We start from the raw sequence: 19,030 nt of genomic DNA, 5'->3' as shown, positions 1-19,030 counted from the left end.
TTTGTTGCTCCCCATCCCCTTCCCCAGTATCCACCCCCCGGCCCCAACCAGGTCCTCCCACCCATAGCCTCGCCAGCAGGCGCTCTCCAAGCCCTGAACAATTTCAGTTGCTTTGGCAAGAGCCTCTGTGAGATCATGGGCTGGTCTTGTGCATGTGTGTGGGGCGGGGTGGGGGCTGCTGGTCTGCAGAGCTGCCCCAGGGGTGTTTTCCCTCGACACTCCTGAAGACACACCTGAGGCAGGTGGCTGTGGTGGTGGGGGGCGGGGCGGGGAGCATTTTCCCTTCACTGTGTGCTGAGATTTGGGGGGTGTTGCAGGTTGCCCCTGCCTGCCTCACCAGCTGGAATGGAGCGGGAAGACCCCTACGCCTAAGCCCCACATGGACTGGTAAGTTGCTGTGTGACAGTAGACAAGGCAATCCTCTTTGGGCCTCAGGTTCCTCTTTATAAGAGGTGAGCATTTCTGTCTGTCTCCTCCTGCTGTTGGTGAGAAGAGTATGGAGGAAAACCCAGACACGACAGGATCAATAAATCAGTAGCTTCCACTCATTGCCTTCTGCCCGCTGGCCATGAGTTTGAGTCATTTCTCTGGAAAGCAAAAGGCCAGAGCCCCACCTGCTGCGTGTCTTGGCTTCAATATTACCTTCCCCTGGAGACCTCCCTGGACCACCCTATTTAAACCCTTAGCCATCACTACCAACCCCCACCCCAGTCCATCCCCAGCTATTGCTAATTTAGTCTCTGTCTCTATAGATTTACCTGTTTAGACACTCCCTATAAATGCATCATACAATGGGTCTTCTGAGATGGGCTTCTTTCTCTTAGCACCGTGTTTTCAAGGTTCATCCTTGAAACATCCATGTTGTAGCACGGATCAGAACTTCATTCCTTTACATGGCTGAATAATATTCCATTGCACACATAGACCACATTTTGTTTATCCACTCCTCTGTTGATGGACATTTGGGGTGTTTTCACTTTTTGGCTAGAATGAAGACTGCTGCTGTGAGCACTCGTGGGCAAGTTTTTGTGTGGACAAGTGTTTTCACTTCTCTTGGATAAATACCTGAAGTGAAATTGCTGGGTCATGTGGTAACTCTATATTGCACTTTTTGAGGAATGGCCAGACTGGTCCTAGGCATACTGGGTTAACAGGTCTCGGGTAGAAAGGAGGAACCTAAATTTCCAACCATTCTCCCCTTACATTACAGATTAAAGAATAACCTCCTTGTTTGACTTTGACCTCCTTCTATGATATAACCCTAAGCTACTATTCTGGCTTCTATCCATTGTGCCAACTAGTGAGTCTATTTGCTATTTCCTGAACAGAATGTTCATGGTCTCACCTCTGCACCTTCCTTCGCTCATAACCATTTCTCCCACTTGGAATGCCCTATCCCTCTATCGCCTCCCTTCCAAAATCTTTATTTATTTATTTTTTTGAAACAGAGTCTCACTCTGTGTAGCCCAGGCTGGAGTGCAGTGATACAATCTTGGCTCACTGCAACCTCTGCCTCCTGGGTTCAAGTGATTCTCCTGCCTCAGCCTCCCAAGTAGCTGGGATTACAGGCATGCACTACAACACCCAGCTGAATTTTTGTACTTTTAGTAGAGAAGGGGTTTCGCCATGTTGGCCAGGCTGATCTTCAACATTGACCTCAAGTGATCCGCCCACCTTGGCCTCCCAAAGTGCTGGGATTACAGGCATGAGCCATAGTGCCCAGCCCTAAAATCTTCATAGTCTCAGCATCCACACCAAAGGCCACATTTTCCGAGAAGCCCTTGTTAACCTTCCTGGGTTCTGTGGCTCCCTGTCTATTTTACCTTCCATCACGAATTTCCTTCAATTTGTGATTGTGTAGGTGCACTATCCAAACTACTGGATTTTCTGGGACCTTAAACTATGCCTGCTTCCTCTTTGCATTCCCCAGTCTTGACACTGTGCCTGGCATCAATAAGAGCCCCGTAAATTTTATTAAATGCCAGGGTGACTGGGAATGAGTTTACAAGAGTGGCCAGCAGGTCTGGGAACTCCACCACCTTAGATGGTAACCTCCCCAAGGGTAGAGACATGCCTGGGATTGCTTTCTGTGGTTTTCCTAATTTCTAACCTAAAGCCTGGTCTATAGTAAGTACTCAATAAATATTTGTGAAATGAACGAGTGGTTCAAAGATCTCATTTGGAGAATGAGTACTTTAGTCAAGAGACGCGGTGTTGAGCGAGAATCTTGCCTGGGAGTCCAGAACCCTGGGTTTGAATTCTTGTTTTGCGTCCACCTCTCACTCTTTGACCTTGGGTGAACCCGTTTCCCCTTCTGGGCCTCAGTGTCCCCATCTGTAGGATGGAGGTATTGGAGTAGATGAAATTGAGGCAGTTTCTATCTCTGCCAGCCTGGGATGGCCTCAGCCAGTGTGAGAAGCCAGCCTTGGAAGGGGACACGGGGCAGCTCGCTCCTGTCTGCCCCAAGAGAGGTAATTAAGGCATTCTCAATTTTCATTTCTGAAATTGCAAGGGACAGCCTATCATGCAGGGAATACACATTGTCCTTGGAGCCTGACCTCAGGCCTCTGATCGATACAGATGTATTTTTAATGCACATTTCACAGAGGCATAGCTCAGAACCTACATCCCTGGTTCCCCAGCTGCTCCATCCAGGGTTGTCTAAGCACATGCTCTGGCCCCTTCCATGCAGGCCAGCCCTGGCGTGGACCACGCAGTTTGCTCCAGTTGATCAATAAAATCTCCGAAGGACCAGGGCCTGGGGGCTCTAGGACAGCAGGCCCTAGGAGTCAGGACTTGGGTGTAGGAAATTCCTCCTTGGCTTGCAGCCTCCTGAGCAATGGGCCTCTGCCCCGTCCCCCTGCACTGCTGGGTTTACCATGGGGGTCACAAGTGTGCTCCCCTAGGGAGGCTGTGCTCTCCCTCTTCCTACACTTATTGCTAGACGAGGCCCCCTAGTATTATTATTGATTATCATAACCAGCATAGGTGAACTCTTGCTGTGTGCTAAGAATTTTCCACACCTTAACTTAGAGGGGTAGGCGTTAACAGCGTGGGGGACTTTGGTTTTGGGAGGGTCCGGGGTCCAAGTCCCATTTTGAGGCTGTCATAAGTCTTTGATGAAGTCCCTACATACTTTGGAAGTCCCCACGTACTTTGGAACACAGACCCTGGAACCAAGCAGAACTGCATCCAAACCACAACCTCTGTCACTTAGCTCTTTGCTGGATCTCTAGAAAAGAACTTCACTTTTCCGAGCCTCTGTTTCTTCATCTGTGAAATGGGTATATAAATGGATGAGGATGCATTGCACATTGAGTGCTTAAGATGCTGCTTGGCTCTCAGGGGACACTCAAAAATATGCCATCTATGATAACTGTTCTCCTTGTCTTGTTTTTGGCACCCCCACCCCCTGCCCACCAGATGGAATCTCTAGCCGGACTTCTAACAGTGCCAGTTTTTGAATTTCCCCTGGAGTCAAGGAGTGCGAGTTCTTTCATGTCCAGCTTCTTTTGCTCACACTATATCCGCAAGATTCGTCCACATAGCTGTGGGTATCAACAGTTCGTTCTTTTTCCTTGCCAAGGAGTTTTGCCTTCTGTGAATCTTCCATAGTCCGTACATTCATTTGCCTATTGATAAGCACCTGGGTAGTGTCTGGTTTAGGGCTAGTAGGAAGAGTGGTCCTGCTAACATCCTCCTGTGGGTCTCTGGTGCCCACACACACTTTATGCTGGGTGTTTGCCTAGGAGCAGGGTTGCTGGCTCCCATGGCAGGGGCATGTCTGGCTTCAGCAGGTACCGCTAAGCAGGCTTCCTGACTGGTGCACCAAACATTGCTTTCATGTTTAAAAAAGTTTTTTGGCTGGACATGATGGCTCATGCCTGTAATCCCAGTGCTTTGAGAGGCTAAGGCAGGAGGATCACTTGAGGCCAGGAGTTTGAGACCAGCCTGGGCAACATAGTGAGACCCTGTCTCTACAAAAAATAAAAAAAAGTTAGCCAGGCACGGTAGCATGTGCCTGTAGTCCCAGCTACTCAGGAGGCTAAGGTGGGAGGATCGCCTGGAGCTGGAGAGGTTGAGGCTGCAGTGAGCTATGATTATGCCACCGCACTCCAGCCTGGGCAACACAGTGAGACCCTGTCTCTAACAAAACAAAAATCAAAGGTCAGCCTCTCTCCCACCTCCTTCTCCAGATAAACCATTGTCAACAGACTGTTGTCTCTCTCTCTCTCTCTCTCAGACACACACATCAGACACACCAGACACACGCACACATTGCCCAGTGACCTAAATGGAGGTCTCCAAGGCGTCTTGTTGGCAGTTGGTTTTCTTCCTCTCCCTTTGAAGTCACTGGAGACAAGGAGGGAACTCCACTCACCTTCCCCTAGAAATCTTTCTCACTGGTCTCACTCAGGGGTTCCAGCCCCACGACCTGGCATGTTGTTCTCTGTGTCGCCAGAGTCTGGCCACCAAGGTGTCTCCATGTGGAAAGAGGAATCTGGTGGCACCTGGAGATCAGTGGGGTCCCAGGGAGGCAATAGGGAGGGTCTCCACTCCTGGGAAGAGTCCCCATGGGGCTTGCTTTGTGTAGGGCGAGGAGGTTTTGCTGTAAGCATCACTCCATCCTCCACTTATTCCATAAAGCTTGTCCCCGTTTTCAGCGACTCTTCAGTGGTATACCTCCCCGGTTTGCAGCTTAAAAAATCGTGTTCTCCTTCCTCTTCTTGCCCAGCTGGTTCCTGCTTCATCTTTACAAACCTTCCTAAAATGCTTAAGAATAGGATGCAGGTTCGGGCACTGTGACTCATGCCTGTAATCCCAGCACTTTGGGAGGCCGAGGTGGGCAGATCACCTGAGGTCAGGAATTCGAGACCAGCCCGGCCAACATGGTGAAACCTGTCTCTACTAAAAATACAAAAAGTAGCCAGGCGTGGTGTTGTGCGCCTGTAGTCCCAGCTACTTGGGAGGCTGAGGTGGGAGAATTGCTTGAGCCTAGGAGGCAGAGGTTGCAGTGAGCCAAGATCATGGCACTGCACACTCCAGCCTGGGGGACAGAGTGAGACTCTGTCTCCAAAAAAAAAAAAAAAGAATAGGACGCAGGCTGAGGTGAGAGGGTGAGGATGAAGGGGCTTGGTGGGGGCCCATGAGAGCCGGGCTGAGGCAGGTCAGATTCTTCGGGGGTTGTATTTCTGCCGAAACCAGCTTCCCGAGGTGCCGTTCTACTTAAAGAAAACAAATTGAAATTCAGTGCAGGTGGCCTTGTTGGTCTTCTCACCTGGAGGATAAATGGCTCAGGCTGCTCCCCAGGAAGGCAGCTTCATCTGGGGAGCTGGGGTTCACCCATGTGACCCCACTGTGGCTGCAGACTATCAACTGTGGCCTCAGTATAGGATGCAGCCAGGAGACCTGGGGGCAGGGCTGGCTTCACGGCCTTGGGACCTCTGCAATTGAACAGGGCTTTGAGCTGAGAAGGGCGCCATGTTTGTTGAATGCTCTATTGTTACCATCTTAAAATTCTTTTTTTTTTTTTTTTTTTTTGAGACAGAGTCTCGCTCTGTTGCCCAGGCTGGAGTGCAGTGGAACGATCTCGGCTCACTACAACCTCCACTTCCCAGGTTCAAGCAATTCTCGTGCCTTAGCCTCCCGAGTAGCTGGGACTTACAGGCACCTGCCACCACGCTCAGCTAATGTTTGTATTTTCAGTAGAGACGAGGTTTCACCATGTTGGCCACACTGGCCTCAATTTACTGACCTCGTGACCCACCCGCCTCGGCCTCCCAAAGTGCTGGGATTATAGGCATGAGCCACCACGCTTGGCCAAAATTCTTAACACATTTGAAAATGAGGAGCCCTGCATTTTGGTTTTGCATGTGGCCTGGCAGATTATGCAGCCTGTTCTGCCCCAGGGTCCCCGCATAGCCTTGGCAATGTCTGGTTCTTGCACATTCTATCTCGGGACCTCAGTTTTCCCAGCTGAAGAATGGGAGGACTCAGGTGATTGCATGGAATGACATTTGAGGTGCTGCCAGCCCTACCTGAAATATCTTAAAAAAATTTTTTTAAATAGCTTGAAAATGCCTGACAGGTCCCTCATGATAATCACTGATTCTCACAGTGGAGGCTCTGGATCAGCAGCATCAACATCGCCTGAGAATTTGTTAGAAATACAGATTATTGGGTCCACCTACACCTTCTGAATCAGAAACTCTGAGCCTGGGGTCCAGCAGTCATCTGTGTCATAAGAAATCCTCCCAGGGATGGCTGGGCATGGTGGCTCATGCCTGTAATCCCAGCACTTTTGGAGGCTGCAGTGGGCAGATGCTTGAGCCCAGGAATTCGAGACCAGTCTGGGCAACATGGTGAAACCCTGACTCTCCAAAAATTCAAAAAATTAGCCCAGCATGGTGGGACGAGACAATAGTCTCAGCTACTTGAGAGGCTGAGGCAGGAGGATCACTTGAGCCCAGGAAGCAGAGGTTGCGGTGAGCTGATATCATGCCACTGCACTCCAGCCTGGGTGACAGCGAGACCCTGTCTCAAAAAAACAAAAACAAAAACAAAAACAAAAACAGAAATAACCCTCCCAGGGGGTGCTGAGGATGTGATCCATTGTTGCAGACCCAGACAGACTATACTGAACCCTAGAATCCCAGCCTGGGAGTCAGGAAACTGAGGGCCCCGCCTGGATCTGATTAACTGGCTGTGACCCCAAGCAAGTCTTTTCCCTGCTCTGGGTCTCAGCTTCCTCATCTGTGAAATGGGCAGGTCGGATCTTTCTTGCAGGTGGCTTCGAGGGTGACACACTGCCTTGCGCATGATGTATATAAAGCATTGCAAACACATATCATTTTTTCCACTTTTTATAGAGACAGGGTCTTGTTATGTTGCCCAGGCTGGTCTTGAACTCCTGGTCTCAAACAGTCCTCCTGCCTTGGCCTCCCAAAGTGCTCAGATTACAGGTGTGAGCCACCATGCCCAGCTGCACAAATCATTTTAAAAACACTTTTATGAATAAGGAAATAAATGACTTTGGCTCCTGGGTTACCTGGGTGGGTGGGCTGTTCTGGGCACCCCCGGGTCACCCCTTCCCTGGTCCCCAGTGTAGACTAGAAGATTCTCTGCCTCTTAAAAATGATTTTTTTTTTTTCTTTTTGGGCAACTGTTAACTGATAAGTTTGGTAGAGAGAATGTAAACCTTTCTCTTCTTGGAAGATAAATACCACCAGACACCTCAATTTCCTCGTCTGTAAAATGGAGCCAGTAATACCCACCTTTCAGGACTGGCATGTAGATTAAATGAAATAATTTATAGAATGGGCATAGCACAAGGTACAAGTGCAGGGATCAATAAAATATTCATATTCTTATTCTTACTAAAAACGTAGGCCAGGCATGGTGGCTCACCCCTCTAATCCTAGCACTTTGGGAGGCTGAGGCAGGTGGATCACCTGAGGTCAGGAGTTCAAGACCAGCCTGGCCAACATGGCGAAACCCTGTCTCTACTAAAAATACAAAAATTAGCCGGGCGTGGTGCTGCATGCCTGTGGTCCCAGCTACTCGGGAGGCTGAGGCACAAGAATCACTTGAACCCGGGAGGCGGAGGTTGCAGTGAGCTGAGATTACACCACTGGACTCCAGCCTGGGCGACAGAACAAGACTTTGTCTCAAAAAACAAACAACAAAAAAACACCAAAAACACTCAACCATCAGTGCCAATCTGCCCTTGTTTCAGAGGGGCAGGAATTCTAAGAGCCATATGCCCCTCTACTTCTTAGTACATCTCACTGGAGTGAGAAAGCTGGTCAGTAGAGGCACCGTGATGCTGAGAATCAACACTGTGATGTGGGCTGCCCATGCAGTGTGTGAAGCGTTCACACCCTTGGTCTCCTTCCATCCTTACGGTTGCCCTGAGAAGGCCTGGCAGCTGCAACTTCATTTTCCAGGAGGACTGCAGCCCCAGATAGGGGCTATGTGTCACCCATACAGAGGACGCAGGCCCAGATATTGCTGCTGTCAGCCTTGTCTCTGCCACAGATCTCCGCAGGGAAGGGTCCTTCTCCGCCTAAGAGTAAGTGGGTGGTTCATTGTGTGCATTTCACGTGCGTCTTCACCTTCAGAGGCAATGGAGGTAGCAGAGGTATTGACAGGGCTCCGTGCTCCCATAACAGTGTGTGACAGAGGAGGGTCTCTAGGCAGGGCTCCCCTGCACAGGCTGGGGGTCTAGGACTGGGGAAGGCCAGGGAGCAACAGAGTACAGGTCAGCTGGTAGCCCGATTGCTTGTATCCTAGGCAGGAGCAGACTGGGGACACGAGACGGAGATGAGGAGGGAGGGAGTAGGTAAAATCCGTGGGACTTGCTAGTGGTAGCAAGGGGCAGGAGGGAAAAAGGGCAGGGTGTGTGGGAGGAACTGCACAAAAGTAGCCCTGGAGTGGGAGAGGGGATGGGGGAGAAAATGGGGGAAGGGCTTTCCTCCTTCTCATGTGTTTTGAGTTCTGGGCTGGCTGTACTCTGGGCCCTATTTGCTTTGGAAGGGCATCCAGTTAACTCCTTCTTGCCTGGAAGGCTGCTGGAGGCTGGCTAGGGAGGGAGGGGGCTTAGGAGGTGGTAGCCAGACTGGGGAGCTTATGGCTCATTTTTTCTACCTGGTTCATCCAGGGGATGTTGGAGTGATGGAAACAAGAACCCCCACCAGGACTGGGACTGGATGCCTCCATAAAGCATGCGTCCCGGGCACCTTGCAGGCCTCCCCTTGGTTCCAGCCCCGGCTGTTACACTTGCTCAGATAGTCACACCTACTGGACACTCTGCAAGGGGTGTGCATGCTCACACACACATCCACACACGTGCATGTGCACACACACATGCGCACCTCAATAGACTCCTATGCTCAGACTCAGGTCATTTTCTCTCTTATCCTCCACCAGGACCCAGCCAGCTGCCATATCCCCAACAGGACAGAGAAACTGAGGCTCAGATAGGAACAGGGACTTGCTTGTAGTCAGACAGTAGGTGGCTGAACTGGAATTCAAACCTCAGCACCTTTGGCTCCTGGAATCCCTGCTGTGGGCTGGGCATGGGGGCTGGTTTCAAATCCACCTTCTTCTCCACTCTGCTGTGTGGCCTGGGGACCATGTGGCCACCAGCTGAAAACCCAGAGGCATCAGGCCTTGGCTCCATTTTCCTTTTGTTGGGGCTGAGCCACCACCCCTGAGTTACTTTTGTCCACATCTGGCCAGAGTTCATCCTGCACAGTGAATATTTGAGCGGAAAAAATGTATTTCACAGTGGCTGTTAAGGTTAGGCAGGAGGAAGGGGTCCCCCAACCTGTAAACACCCTCGGGGAAAGGTGGTTCTTAGGGTCTCCTTTTAGATACCTTCCTTGAGGGGATCCCTCAAAGGCCATTTTTTTTTGGTTTATATCCACATTTAAAAAAATTAGCAAAATGAAAACAAAATTAACAAAATGAAAGAAGGTGACCAAGGCCCTGGTGCTGCAACAAGAAGGGCTAATATTTATCATTTGCATCTTGTGTGATTGGGCCTGTTATACCCATTTCACAGATGGGCAAAGAGAGGCACAGTAAGACGCAGCCATTTGGTTGAGCCAAGGCACAAGCCTGGGATGGTCTGAATGGCTTGTAGCTCCTACAGCAACCCCCACCCCCCATCGTGGATTCTTCCTGGTGTTGCTGGGGCTTCTTAGCAGCTCTGCTTGAGGTACATGTGGAGCCCAGATTTATTGATCAAGTGAATACACAGAAGGGTGACTCCAGACCTCTTTTCTGCTGGCTGTGGGAGAACCATCCCCCTTGTTCAGGTTGGAGGCAAGTGTGTGTGGGAAAGGGTTTGGAGAGGGATGTGGCAAGAGTTAGGAAGTGTCTAGATCCTTGGTTCATTTATCAACAAATGTGAGCCAAACCACGTGGTGGGTGCTAGAATACACCAGCGATAAGAACCAGGAGAACACTGCCTCATGATACTGGCCTTCTTCCTTCCCCTACAGGTTCCTGGTCACTGTGTGACTCTGGACAGGTTGCTTTTTCTCTCTGTGCCTCAGTTTCCTTGGATCTAAAATGAGGAGACTGGACTCTAATTTCAAAGTCCCTTCCAGCTCTTTATTTAGTTGCCACTTCCTCCTAGTGGGTAGAACTTGTGTTTATTTAATCCCCATGACAGCTATGTTGGGCTGACATTGGAATTCTTGGACTACCATACTTGGCTGTCTGTTGACTTCTTGGTGTCCACTTAAACTGATGGTAGAGCATTTTGAATTTTACCTTTGAGTATTTCCACTTCACATACTTAGAAACACAAAAGATCATATGCCCCAAATGTTTCTGTAAGGTTGATGACTGGTGGTGGGAAATACAGTGGTGGTGGGAAAGGAGAGGAGAGCGGAGAAGGAGAGGAGGTAAACAAAAAGGTTCAGACATACTTGGAAGGTGGAATTAACAGGATGGGGTGAGGGGTGTATCAGTCACCTGTTGACACAATGATGCCTTGTTAACAAACCACCCCAAAATGTCATGGTGGTGTCAATTCACGGGCATTTATTTCACTTACGAGTCAGCAGGTGGATGATTTAGACTGGGTTTGGTTGGATGGTTCTGCTCTTGGCTGGGCTGGCTCACATTTCCAGGGGTTGGCCTGGCTGTTGGTTGATCTAGGATGGCCTCAGCTGGGGACAACTCATCTGAGCCCCCTTGTCAATCATCTTCCAAAAGGCTGCCCAGGTCATGTTCTCATGGCAATCATGGAAGAGCAGGAAAGTGCAAGTGAAATACACAAGCATCATGTTTGTTAACATCTCATTGGCCAAAGCAAGTCATATGGTTGAACCATGTGAGAGGACATTCTAAGGTCAGAGTGGAAGGGCGCTGTAGGTCACATGGCCAAGGGCATGGTTGCTGGGGTGAATGCTGGAGAATTGGGGCCATTACTGCTGTCTGCCACAAGAGTGGAGGATGAGGGAGAGGAAGGTACATCCACAAACATGATCACACCACAGTGTCCTGCAATATTATTTTTCCACTTAATAACTCATCACAGATTTAATAATCCTTATCAGTTTGTGTAGACCAATTTTACTTTTTTCTAGCCACCTAGTAATGTCACAGCCAACTGTTATTATCTCCATAGTACACATGAAAAGACTGAGGTTCAGAGAGGTAAGGTAACTTGCCCAAGGCCACACAGCTATAATTGAGAGGCAGACACTAGATCTATTCTTTTCCAAACTTTGGCCTCTTTGGGTCTGTCGCACTCACATTTCTTCCCCAGGAATCATCCTGGGGCCAGTTTGAGCGATTCCAAAGGTCAGTCACCAGTAGTAGTTACCTAAGTTTAAGAAACTATAAGAAGAGAGTTCAGACTCAAGTTCTTCCCACCTCCTGATCTCAAAAATATGGAGCAAAGTTTTCCTTGCCTCTGAAAACAACTTGATGTCTTCTGTTTGGGAAGAGCAGAGAAGGGCTCAATCCAAAAGAATCATGTGGTCTGGTGGAAAGAATAATTTGTTGGGAATCACATGCCCGGGGCTCCAACTCTGCACCTCTTGCCTATGGCTGGGTGGCTTTGGTCAAGTCCATCAAACACTCTGGACTTGGGTTTCCCCATCCGTCAGCTGTGGCCTCTCCTTCAAAGGAAACATAAAAAACATGCCGTAGAGCTTGTTGAAACTTGGAATAAAGTCTTAACTTGCTTGCTTAGGAAAGTGTCCAGGAATGTTGGATCTGGACAGCCAGTCCAAGTCTCCCTGGGTCTCTTTGGCCTCAATTTCCTCCTCAGCAAATTGGGGGAAAAGTATCCACCCCCACAAGGGCTGGTGAGCTCATGGAGGGAGGGGCCCTGACACAGACCTGGCACCCTGCAGGTATCCAGGGAATTGTAGCAATCAGCTCAATGCTGTTCTCCAGCTGGCTGTCCAGCTGTTAGGGCTGGAAGGTCCTTAGAGTGTCTCGGTCTCACTTTGCCCTTGGGGAAACTGAGGCTTAGAGTGGAGAGAACTTTGTTAGGGCCCAGAGAATTCATGACATTGCTGGGCCCCTTCGGGGGATGTTGAGGAAGATGCTAACTGGAGTTTACACAATACTGTTTGCACTGCATTCTGTGCTTGGCTCTGTCATGTGAGATTTCATTTAATTCTGACAATATCCTGCGAGGTGTGTGCTATCATTTTCTCCATTTTATAGGGAAGGAAACTGAGACTTGGAGACCTCAAGTGGTTGGACATGCAATTCCTGCAGAAGGCCACCTGCAAATCTCTGGCTTTCTCTTCACTGGACAAAACCCATCAGAAGGTGACTGAGTGAGGATGATGTCATTAGAATCCACACTAAATGAAATGAAAAAGAAACTAAGTCATTCTAAAATGTCAGCACTTGAACTGTTATTGGCAACCGATGGCTTGGAACGTAGTTCACAGCCAAACGTATCAGGGTGGGCCTTGGTCATCATCTGTTTAAATCAGAAATGATGCTGACATCCCCAGGGCCTCAGAGACACAAGGGGCTTAGGTCAGGTAAATTTGAGTGGAGGTTTTGTGGCAAGACCAGGGGTCTGTGGATGGCAATGCAGGCTCTGAGATGGGCTTGCTGTGTGGCCTCAGGGGAGTCACTTGACTTCCCCGGGTCTCAATCTCATTTGTGAAATAAAAGGGTTTGGACCAGAAAATATGTAAGGTCCCTTCTGCTCCCTCATCTAAGACAGGGTATCGTATATGCTGGTTAAGAGTGGGCATTGGAATCTGGAAGACCTGGGATTAAGTCCTGATAAAAACCCTAGGCCCTAGGGTTAGGGTTCCTAAGAGGCTTAGGAACAAACAAACCAAACAAAAATCAACACAAAAAAATGGGGATGGGGGAGTAAGGGAGTAATAATATATTGGCCAAAGTGGTTGGTATTAGCTTCAGGAATGGATTGATCCAGATGCTTACACAGAACTCCCATGAGAGTATCCATTGGTTTCATGGGCCCTGACTGAACTATAGTACCTCCCAGAACCAGTCACTATGACTGAGAGAATTGTGGAAGCAACTAACCTAAGGCAATTATGACCCACATATTCTGTGTGGGTGAGATTAGGACAGGTCTTTCTGAAGAGATGTAATGATACCCTTGGCTGAAGAAGAGGTGGATGGATGCTAGGGAGGTAAAAACATTCACTGCAGCGAGTGGTGGTCTGTCTGAGACTTCATTTTTCCATATGTAAAGTGGGGATAATTCTTTTTTTTTTTTTTTTTTTTTCTGTCAAAGTGACTTTTATTTATTTTTCATATTTTTGTTTGTATTTTGCTTTAAGTTCTGGGATGCAGGTACAGAACATGCAGGTTTGATACATAGGTATACATGTGCCATGGTGGTTTGCTAAAGTATAATAATAATAATAATAATAATAATAATAAAAGAAAAAGAAAAAAAAAAAAAAAGAAAATGTGGCACATATACACCATGGAATACTATGCAGCCATAAAGAAGAATGAGTTCATGTCCTTTGCAGGGACATGGATGAAGCTGGAAGCCATCATTCCCAGCAAACTAACACAGGAACACCACATGTTCTCACTCCTAAGTGGGAGTTGAACAATGAGAACACATGGACACTGGGAGAGGAACATCACACACCAGGGCCTGTGGGCGGTGGGGGGCAAAGGGAGGGAGAGCATTATGACAAATACCTAATGCACGCGGGGCTTAAAACCTAGATGATGGGTTGATAGGCATAGTGGGGATAATTCTTACATGTGCCTTTTTATGGCTCACTTAAAATCAACTTACTCCTCCCAATTTTCCTGTCTCCCTGTAATTAGGCAGAGGGCATGTGACTTCCCAGCAAAGGGTGGTGCATGCATGATCAGGTGTGAGTTCTTTCTGCATTCTCTTCCCTTTATAGTGAACAGGATGCCGAGATAGTATTGAAATAGTAGAGCCGTGGGATGGACTCAGATTGGATCACTGAGTCACAGCATGGAGCACAGCTACCCTGGAGAGTCACCAGGCTTCCATTAGACTTTGTATGAGCAAGAAATGAACCTTTTTGTAGTAAGCCACTGAGGCGTTCAGACATATTTGTTATTAAGCATAGCCTAAGCTACCCCACCCAGCTAAACCTTTATGTGACTTTCTTTGTTCATGGCTGTCTTTCCATGCCTGACATGTAGACCTAGCTCATTCTTTTACATATCTGCATAATATTCCATAGTATGGTGACACCTTGACTTATTTAACCAGTCCCCTTTAGATCATTCTTGCATTATTGCCAAATTTCATTATGACAAACAATGGTGTATAAACAATACCATTGTATTCTTACACTTCCTCACACATCTTTGTGCACATTGACTTTGTGCCAGTAGCATTGCTTGGTCAGGAGAATGCACATTTAATACTGGTTTTTACTCCCACTAATAATTTTTGAGAAAGCCTGTTTGCTCTACCCTTGTTAATGAAGAATATTGTTGATGTTTCCATTTTTATCAGTGTGATAGACAGAACAGGGTGTCTTACATTAATTTGGGTTTCATAGCAAGTTTTTGGTCAGGTTGGATTTTTCAGACATCCTGCCAGCTTCACCTTACTTGTTCCAGAGAAAAAGATTGGGCCGACACTGCAAAGAGAAAGAGATACGGGTGACAAGATGATGAGGCAGAGACTGGGAACAGAGAGAGAGAGAGAGAAAGGAAGGCACCCAGCCCCCTGTTTCTCTCCAGATTCACACACCAGCCCCCTGTCAATCTTACTCAAGCAGGGCTCAGATCCTGAAGTGGGACCCCCATCACCTCTGTGGCCAATAGCTGGGGGGCCAGCCAGCATCTGGGTTTGGACTGGGACAGGGGAGGGTTGTTGGCTCAGTTCCTCTTGGCCTGAAGCCACGAGCCTAGCTTGTTTGTATAGTTCTTCAGGCTTCTTCCCCATATCTTGGTGTTTTTGGCTCTAAGCTAGCTCCCTCCCAGCCAGGGGAGGAGATAATTCCACTCGATCTGGGCCTCTGAGGCACTGGGAAGGACGTCAGGAAATAGCAGGAGCATTACGCACCTCTCCACCCTCCACCGTCCAATCTCATTTTCATAATGTGTGGAAAAGGATCGGGGTTGCAGAGAGAGGCTTGAACACTTGGAGTTGCTTCCTGTTTTCTCTCGAATTGATCCTTTTCCCCAACATGCCGTTGCTGGGCCTGTTGAACCCTGCCTTCTGGTAGGTGTGTGGTCGCATGTCTACGCATGCCCACGCAGATGTATGTGTGCACATGTAGGTTACGTACTCAATGAGCCAATCAACAAACAGACTTAGGAGAACCCTGGAGAGGGACTCCTTTTTTCCTTGAACATGCTCTTTACTCTTGCAACCTCCCAAGAAAGAAAAAAAGGAGTTAGCTTAGGTGCCTCTTCTTCCAAAGGTCAGTCACCAATAGTAGTTTCCTAAGGTGTCTGGGTAAAGCCTTCCCAGATGCCACAGGGACCTTCTTTGTCATATTCCCATCTACATCTACCATGTTGAGTCCAAGACTCAGTACATAATAGGAATGAATCAATTAATCAGGGCTAACACTTTAATTATAGAACTGAGAACAATATGGTCCAGAGAGGACAAGCTGCTTGCCCCAAATCATGGAGTATGTCAACGGCTAGGCAAAAAAGTGGAACCCAATGTTCCTGACACTTAGTACAGTTTTATTTTATGTCATCATGCGAGATGCTTAAAGAAACTGACTATTACTGATCAGTGACTTTATAGATTTAACTTCTTTGGAACAACCTATGAAGAAGGAATATTCCCCATGTTACTGATGGAGAAATAGGTTCAGGGAGGTTTGAGCTGGCTCCAGGTGGAGGACCCAGAATTTGTCTTGAAGTGGCTTCTTCCAAAGCTTGATGCCTGTGTTCGGTAGCACACAGAGGGCTGGTGGGGGCAGAGCCTTACCCAGCCTTGATCAGAACCTCTGAATAGGACTCTGTCACTGTTTAGGGTCTTTTAGAGAAAGAGATCAATGGCATTCAACTGAAGCAGACTTAAAAGCTACTCCTTCGGGAAGTTTTCTCTTAAGTGCAGTCTACTTTTTTCCAGAGCTCACAGAAAGTCCTCGTGCTGATCCTGGGAGAGCAACCAGCCCATAGGGGTCTGGACAGTGAAAGGCCCTTTCTGTCTAGGTATCAACAACAATTTCCAGTGGAGCCCTGGTGGGGCTGATGTGGCCCCATTGTTGGAAAACAGGGGAAATGTGAAGAGGATCCCAGAGTTACTGGTGGCTTGAGGGGTGGGGCACCCATTGCAGCCACCTTGAGGACCAAACCTGCTCTGAATCTCCCATTCTCGCATCCTTCCTGTGTGACACCCATATCCATGCACACATACACAATGGGCACACACAGCCACTCACACGCACATGCCCTCTCCCATACCTGTGCACACATGTGAATATGCACACACCCCTAAGTTCCTACAGTAGACTGGAAGACTTTGGAATCTGAAACCTTGTCTTCACCTCTCTGTGGGGTTGCTTGGTGACCTCACCAATACCCAGCTGCTTTCATCTATAAAAGGGGGTAAAATTCCCAGGGATGAGTTGAGGATACAATGTAACGTGCCCATCTGCTCCTTAGTATTTGCTGAAGTCATTATGTGACTGTGTTGCTCTGGGCTGCTGCCCCACCTCTCTCACTTTCCTCAGTAGAGCCTACTCCATCCCTTTCTCTTAGGACAGTTGCCTAGTGCACATTCCTCCAGGTGACATCTGATTGGTTCAGTTCATCCTTTCTACCTGTAAGTCCCTGGCCAATGAGTAGCTTGCACTAGGGCACACAACGATTGCTTTGTCCAGTCAGTGTGTTTAGGGCCAGGACACATGATCCACCCAGACAAAGGCTACTTAGGGAAGTAGGGGTGGTGGGTAGTCTGGCTCCCTGAAACAAGCCTGGGGCAGCCAATGAGAGGTGGAGTTTCAAACCCTGCTCTGCCTCCTGCTAGCTGGGTGCCTTTGGACAAGTCCCTGGCATGAAGCTGTTTTGTCATTGGCAAGGTATGATGATAATAAGGACAGCACTGTTTTCCAGCACCAGTGTGCACATCCAGCTGCATAATTTAATCCAGACTGCTGGCACAGGGCCTGGCACCAGATACATTTTCAGTCCATGTGGATTCCTTTCATCCCCTGAGTTCAGGCTTTGAGTAGTTTGAGCATCCTCCTCTCTATCCTTTACCCAAGACAACCACCCGACATGGACAACAGTTTGAACCAAGAGGGTTCATCTAATTTTAAGCCCTAGTGTGTCACCAATTTATTTTGGTCCATGAACTATTGCTCGCACCTGTTGGCATCTTGGAATGCAAACTCCTTCTAATTTTAAGCACCAGCAGGGGCAGGTCTAATTTTGGGTGGCCCTTGTGCTGGGGGCTCCCAAGGGAATTCAAGCTCTGTTGTTTGGAGTGCCTGGGGTGAAGTGGGTGCCTTCCAGAACAGATTAGGGTTGTGATATGTTCAAGAGGGACCCACACAGTTTGTATCCACACTGCATTAACTACAATTTTCTTCAGGACTTTTATTGTGGCAGGTCTTCTTCCAAGTCAAGTGCTTTTCATGTATTATTGGATTACTTTTACTTTGAAGTGTAAATCAGCCAACATGGAGTGCTTACTATGTGCTGGGAGCTGGAGATGCAAAAATGAATCTGACATAGTCCCACCAGCAGAGAACTCATGATCTAGTGCTCACAGACAAGTTAAAAAAAAACAGTTATAGTGCAGTGAGATCAGAGATTCATACAGTGCTTGGCACCCGGCTGCCTTTGAGGGAATGTCCAGCAAATGAATGGAAGCAATGTTTGTGATAGAGACAAGATAAAGTTGCTGCAAGAAAGCAAATTCCCATTCTCCTTGGGAGATTAGCGGAAGGTTTCACAGAGGAAATTATACTCTGAGCTAAGCCTTGAAGAAGATAAAGTGTTTCTCCAGGTGGAGAAGGGAGGAGGATGTGGCATGTATTTTAGTGCTTCCCCCACATTGCTCTCAGTACAAAACGTTTCTATGTGCACCTGGCCCATTCCAATGGCCAACACCAAATGCTCTTTGTCTGAGGGTTTTTCTGGTCACCAGAGTTTGTTTTGTCCTTGTGAGTGGTAGGCAGAGAGAGGCTGGGAATTAACACTCCCAGGAAGCCCTCAACTGCTAACAGATGGGAGTTGGTGTATCAGCACCCCAGCTCCCTCCCCACTCAGGTGGAATAACATTGAGATGTATATTCTGCAGAATCTCCCAATGTTCCCCAGTGGAATTGAGCCCTAGTTGCCCATGGTGGTAACTGCCATAGATAATGCATCCTGTGTGGCTGGCTTCTTCCTTATCTCCTTTTCTCACTCTTCAGCAAGGGCTTTCTGCACATTCTGAGTAAACTGCTATTCATCTGAGGGCCAGCTTTTGGGAAAATCCAAATCAAGACAGTGAAAGAAGCATGGATCACCAACATGACACATTCCTGAAATGTGATGAGTGATCTATTGTCAATGATTAGGCTAGGTATCCATCATCATTGGCCATTCCCATTCTGATCTGGCTTGCACCAGTCCACTGGGGAACATCATCATTTCTTATTTTGCAGGTAAAAACTCCAAAGCTCAGAAGAGTAAGTTGACATGCTCAGAAACACAGAGCCAGTGGTTGTGTGGTGCAGACTAGAAGCCAGGAGCCTGTGATTCAAGGCCAGGAATACCACCATGTCTTGCTGTATATCTTTCAGGGCTCTGTGACTCAGTTTCTCTGCAGGTTACTGTATGATTCTCTAGAGCAGGGTGCAAGATATGTTTCCACTTTGTGCCTCCCTTGTCCCTCACCCACAAGCCACCTTCTTCCCTTGGGGCAGCTGACACATCTCACAGGCCCTTGGAACAAGGTGGGGGACAGCCAGGAAGGTGTGTGTGTGTGTGTGTGTGTGTGTGTGTGTGTGTGTGTGTGTGTGTGTGTGTGTGTGTGTGTGTGCGCGCGCGCGCACGCACGCGCGCGCAGGGCGGTGCCTAGTTTTGAGCCAGTAGCAGGTGC

At 48.2% G+C, this 19,030-nt stretch overlaps 1 long non-coding RNA gene across 1 annotated transcript; it reads left to right on the top strand.

The window, feature by feature from the left end:
* Positions 1 to 217: 217 nt before the first annotated feature.
* Positions 218 to 18,790, top strand: LOC129052721 (uncharacterized). The gene is made up of 4 exons (XR_008517862.1): positions 218 to 387; positions 12,196 to 12,303; positions 18,594 to 18,617; positions 18,732 to 18,790. It is a non-coding gene; the product is annotated as an uncharacterized LOC129052721 (long non-coding RNA).
* Positions 18,791 to 19,030: the final 240 nt, after the last annotated feature.

This window comes from Pongo abelii, chromosome 23 (genome assembly GCF_028885655.2).
Source record: "Pongo abelii isolate AG06213 chromosome 23, NHGRI_mPonAbe1-v2.0_pri, whole genome shotgun sequence".
In the NCBI taxonomy this organism is placed as follows: domain Eukaryota; kingdom Metazoa; phylum Chordata; class Mammalia; order Primates; family Hominidae; genus Pongo; species Pongo abelii.
This window is presented reverse-complemented; position numbering and strand designations above follow the sequence as displayed.